The following is a 5,956-nucleotide window of genomic DNA, read 5'->3' as shown; positions in this document are numbered from 1 at the left end:
ACTGAGCCACCCAGGCGCCCCCACATTAGCACATTTTTATTACTCATCCTTTAATAAACATCGTGTTCTACCGGAGAATTCCCAGCTCTGTAGTCAGTCTCTGCCGCCTACCCCGACTCGGGCCCTAGCTGTTTGGAATCACAAGAGCCCGCCCCCCTCCGCCCCCAGTCCTTCACTCTTCTGTGTGTAAACCACAGACTGAGTCAACAGTGAGACCTCAGGGCCTCTGGAGACAAAGGAAACTGGAGTTACTTCAGTTCCGTGTGATTTCTGGGAATTCTATTTGGATTGAAAATTAAAACAGCTAACAGACTGTGAACTGAGAGGTGTGACATTTTTGTTTGGCAGATGAAATTTTCATTCATACATGATATGTCTTACCACAGCGGAGTGAACTTTGAAAGTCAAATCATTCTTTTAAATTATGTATCTGTTTTTCAAATTAAAGAGCAAATCAAGGAGAGAGTGCTAATTTCTGATTACTACAGGATTATTGCTGAAAATCATTTTGTTATATAGAGGAGGATGTTAAAAATGATTTGCTTTCAGGGGCGCCTGGGAGGCTCAGTCGGTTAAGCGTAGGACTCTCGATTTCAGCTCAAGTCATGATCTCGGGGTCCTGGGGTGGAGCCCCATGTGGGGTTCTGTGCTGGGCATGCAGCCTGCTTAAGATTCTCTCTCTCTCTCCCTCTCCCGGTCCCTCTGCTCCTCTCCCTCTCCCCTCCTCCCAGCCCTCTCAAGAGCGCAGGCGCTCTCTAAAAAAAAAAAAGAAAGAAAGAAATTGCTCTGATTAGCTCGAGTTTTGCCACCCTGGTGCTGCTATCAGCAAAGATGGGAGAAGGCAAAGGAAGGTGAGCAAACTGCATTTGTACATTTTTCTTCACATTTCAACCATCTGAAAGTCAGAATGTGTGTCCCCATCGCCCCTGGCTGGGTCGTAGTCACGACGTATCGTCGCTGCAGAGCCTGTGCCTCTATACCAGCGGCAGCATCCAAGAAAATCCCGGGCACGATGGTGACACCCTCTCTAAGCCATGCTGCAGCAACGACAGCCTTGACGGAAGGGAGAACAATAATACGGGGTGGGCGGAGGGGAGGGACACTGAGCTAGGGGTGGCCTCGGAGAGTCAAGCTTAGAAAAGGAAATTTTAGAAATACTTGAACCTCTTTTCTTTCTTTCTTTCTTTCTTTCTTTCTTTCTTTCTTTCTCTTTCCTTCCTTCCTTCCTTCCTTCCTTCCTTCCTTCTTCTGCTGCGTAAATGCGTAAGAGCGACAGAAGAGAACTGTGTAAGGATGCTCCCTGTATAAATACAAAATGTTAAAATTCTAAAAAAAACCAAACAAACAGAAAGATCTGCTCTGGTAGCAAACCTGCCTAATATGACATTGCACAGGCACGGCCTCCGAGAGGATGTGGCCCAAGCCCCTCACTTCACAGCTGCCCAAAGGGAAGCTGCCTGGGGTCACCCTGATGATCAGTAAAGAGAATTGGCTGGAAGGCTCCTGGCTGTTGCCAGACTGCTTTCTCCTTCATCCACACCCCCAAGCTAACCAACCAAAGTAGCACTACGATGTTGGCGCTTTGCAAACGGTGATAAAGAAGCAATTAAAAAAAATGCACAGTCAAATATGAGTACACAGTTCAGGCCACTTGTGACTCATGGTGCAAGTTCATATCCAAACGGCCTCAGCCTGCTCGGGGAAAGAAGCCTGCTCGGGGAGGCACGTGATGATCACGTGGCCCAGCAGCCGTGTCACGGAGGTTTCAAGGTTTACTCTCAATTCTGCTCTTGTCTACCGTAGCTGGTACTGCTTTGCAGACCAGCTTGGAGGATCTCTGTGCCACCAGCGTGCAGAGTCGGTCACAAAGACTAATGATGGAGGACATCCCTGGATATTTCTGTAAGCACGTGCTCAGTCTTTGGGTTGCTTTGTTTTCTTTACATTCCTGAACATATTCTGTGAGGGTTGGGAGCACGTCATTGAATGAGAGTTACTACTAGCTGTGTGGCCTTGGGCTGGTATCTCAACCTCTCTGAGCATGAGTTTTCTCACCCATAGAATGAGGGTGCACTGGTACCCAGCTCAAGGTATGTGTATGCAAATGCCCGGGGGCCTGCCGCACAGCCAGGCCCAGTTAAGCATTAGCTATTATTAGCGTTATTAATCCCTCCCCCACTGATGGAGAATGTCATCAAAAGCACCTGATTGCCAATCGACCCATGAGCTGGACCCGGGCAATTAGAGGCTCCTCGCCTCCTCGCCTGTTCTGGGAACGTGAGTTCTGCTCACCTTTCCCGCTCACAGAGGCGGCTCCAGGAACACAGAGTCGAGATCATAATGTGGTTTTGAGAACACCTGCCCGGCCTACGTGACTGCACGTAGTTAAAGCCTCTATGTAAACCTGTAAGATCCGGCGTGGGCCGGGGTGGAGGGCTGTTCACCTCGCTGCCGCCCAAGACAAGCCTCTTATGTAAGTTCCCTTTGCTTATTAAAACTGCCACCTACAACCCAGAGTGGCCCTCCTCTTTCTCTTGTCCCTCCCTGCCCTCCACGTGTGGGGGTCCATTTTAGATTACACCAGGGAGGCTCCGGAGAGAGCTGGGAATCCACACCTACCGTTTGGGCCGGGGAGGAGACACGGGCTTTCTCAGTCTACCGCTGAGAAAGCACAGGGCAAAAAGGGAACCAGGCCAGCAGTCAGGGCCGTGGCTCTGGCCCCGTGCTCCACTGACCTGGGATGAGTCACCCTGTTTCTGTGCATTCAGTAAGCATCAATGGGGCCTTGTCCAGTGCCAGGCCTTGCGCTGGGTGCGGGCTGAGAAGTGGTCTCCGACCTGGAATCTCTCACGGTATGGAGGAGACAGACACACCGACAGCACGCAGAAGGTCCAACCCAGGGGTTGCAGTCCCACACTGAGGGGCCACAGCCAGCGCTGGTGGGAGAGCGGGAGCCTCTCTCCCCTCTGGTTCTGAGTTCGAGCCCACGGGGTGAGCACGAGTTAGATTCGTGTTAGAGGGGGTCACCTTTCCCTTCTCTGCCTCCCTTGAGGGGAGATTTTGCCCTGAGTTATGCTCTTTACTGCCCCCCATCTGATCTGCGGTGGTGAATCTGGGAGGACAACTGGGGGCTGGAGGCTGTGTTAGCTCCCGGTGCCCTTGGGAACCTCTTCTTGCAAGACCCTGAGCGCCAGGGGCAGGCTCCTGCCCATCCTGAGGCCCTCAGGGGAGACCCTCCCAGGCCACCTCTGCCTGCGAGTGGGTGGAGGGTCGGCCAATTTGGGGTTTCAGTTCACGGACCCCCTGAGCCCTCCCACGGAGCCACATTCTCCTACTTCACTCGTATCTGTAAGAAAAAAATGATACATGTTGGGCATCGTCTGCCGTTACCCTTCGATTTATTTCTCAGTAAGGGTGGAATTTGGTCAAAAGAGAGGGATGATCTGTCTCGCACCCCTCCGGGAGCCCAGGAGTTAGGCATTACCCATCACTAGACGGACCGCAAGCTCCTTGCTGCGGGACCCAAGGGTGTGTGGACAGACCTGCGTCTCCACCTGGGACACGTGTGACGGTTGCTCACGGATACTGGTTACATCGATTCCCGGTTTTGGAGGGCAGGCAGAAGGGAGCAGGAAAGCTGCAGAGAAGGGGAGATGTTTTATTCAGGCTTCAAGGGATAAGTCTGCCAGCAAGGCAAGGTAGAAATAGGCATGGAGGGGGGAGTGCCGGGGGGGGGGCTGTTCTGTGACCACTTATGAGTCTCCTTCATTAGGAGACCCAGTTTTCTCGTCTGTAGAATGAGGGTAAGACAATGGCCCTCACTGCCCTCACAGGGTCACGATATACCGGGGGCAGAAATGTTTGAAAACTATAAAGTACAGCACAAATCATCGTTTGTAATACTCAGCCCCCTGCACAAGCATCAGCTGTCGGCAGAGAGGGTTAGAACAAAAATTTTTTCAAGTTCATGATTTCTTTTAATCTTTCATAAACTGACCCCTCCCAGAAGCAGTTTTCATTAACGTCCAATGCTCACCCCTGAACCCCCAAGCCTCCTGTCTTTTTACGGAAACATGGGTCCCGTACAGTCTGGCTTGTCTTTATGGCTGTGGTAAAAATGATATTTTCAGGGAGAAAAACAGACAGCGTTGTCAGTTTGAGATTCCTGGCTGGGATATTTCCTTCCAGGCTGCTGATGTCTATATGCAAACAATACATTTAGAAACCAAATGGGTGCCTTACGAATTTCTTTCTTCCCCTAGTTTGTGCGGAGGGGAGGCCAGCAGAAAATGTAATGGCAGTCAAATTTCAATGGTAATGAAACAAAGAGACGTTTTTGACTGTGGATAGGTATTTAAATAATCATGAAAGCAGCAGCTGGCTCCTTTCTCTCCTTTGTGCAATTAGGACGCACTTTCTCTGCGAGGAATACTCCACGGCAATCCTACCTGATGCTCCGTGTGTCCAGAGCCTGTCTGAAAGACTGACTTGTCCTCAGACAAAGCCATTTAGAGAAAGACACAGCACATGTATTTTTCCGTCTCGATATGATGCCACCTCAGGGAAAGGTTGCTGGCTCTGAGCAGAAATCTTCTTTCATCCCTGGTGTGTCGGTGTGGGCTGTTTCTTCTAGGGCTTGGAGAGGATTGTGCCAGGTGAGGGAAGAACCCAGTAGAGCCAGCTGCCGTCAGCAGACAAAGGGTCTCGGGGGGACAGATGAGAGAAAGTGTGCATTAGGGCGACGAGGTTTGGAGTTGCCACATATCGGCAGCTCTGGGAAGAGAGAAGCTCTGTGAATAACCTACTTGCAGACAGTTTAATGCTTTGAGAATAGTAACAGCCCATGGGCAGGAACCACCCGAGAGGGCAGACTGCAAATTTCACTTCTAGCAATACGGATGTGCTTTCCCTGCAAGCAAAAGTTCTGGCAGCCTGGGGAGGAAGAGGGATGAGAAGGAGGAGGGCTCTGAAAGGCGGCCGTGGCCGTCCTCGGCTCTGTGGTGCCCCAAGGAAGGGGCTCTGCCACGGAAAGGATCCTGGCTGCAGATGAGAGCCGGGATAATTTTTTTTCTAGACTTAAGACCGTTCTCGAATTGCCGACAAACTTCAGAGAGTTGGTGGTGTTCACTGGCTGCTGCTTGCCTATCCAGCTGGGAACTCGTTGATCTGCGGGAGTCAGAGACCTCCTCCTAATCCCTGACCTCTGCAGACCGGTGTAGGGCTTGCGAAGTGTTTTTCACTTAAGGAGTTGTATGTTTTTGCTGCCCAGTAATCCGAAGGGGTCAAAGAAGGGATTTGGAAGTTATGTCCCGGGGAAGAGGAGTAATAGAATAAGACTTCGTAATACTCCTAACACAGGTGTATTGAGCGTTGTGGGAGTTATCTTCTGAATTTTCACAATTTCCACGAGCATCTCATCAGGGAAGGACTATTAACCATCTCTGATTTGCAGACGAGAAGTGGGTATGCAGCTCCTACGACTAGAAAGTGGCAGAACGAGCCTCCCGGCCAGGCCAGCCGAGGGAGGCCCTGTGTGACGCTGCCTGGGTCCCCTCCTCCCCATTTTGCCACTTGGTCCTGTTCCTCCCCCAGGGAAAGAGCTTCCACAAGCATTAAGGGCCTACTGTGTGTCAAAAATAGCTCTAGACACTATTCAACACAGACTTCCTGCGTTCCCACTGTGTGCCGGGCACTTTTTTGTGCTTGGAGGACATGAGTGAACAAAGCTCTCTGCCTTCCGGGGGCTTACATCCTCGTGGGGCAGGCAGACAGTAAGCAAGAGATGTTTGAGGAGACAGTGTGGTATAATAGAACGTATAAGGTCTATGGAAAAAAGAAACTTCAGGGCACAGGAAAGGGGAGGAGGAGTGCCGGAGTGGGGGGTAAAGAGACAGGATATACGTGTAAATAAGGTGGTGGGGGAGGTCTCCTTGAGAAGGTGACATTCAAGTACAAA

The sequence above is a fragment of the Ursus maritimus genome, unplaced genomic scaffold (assembly GCF_017311325.1).
Source record: "Ursus maritimus isolate PB19 unplaced genomic scaffold, ASM1731132v1 scaffold_3, whole genome shotgun sequence".
NCBI classification, from domain to species: Eukaryota; Metazoa; Chordata; class Mammalia; order Carnivora; family Ursidae; genus Ursus; species Ursus maritimus.
Note: the sequence above shows the minus strand (reverse complement) of the source record.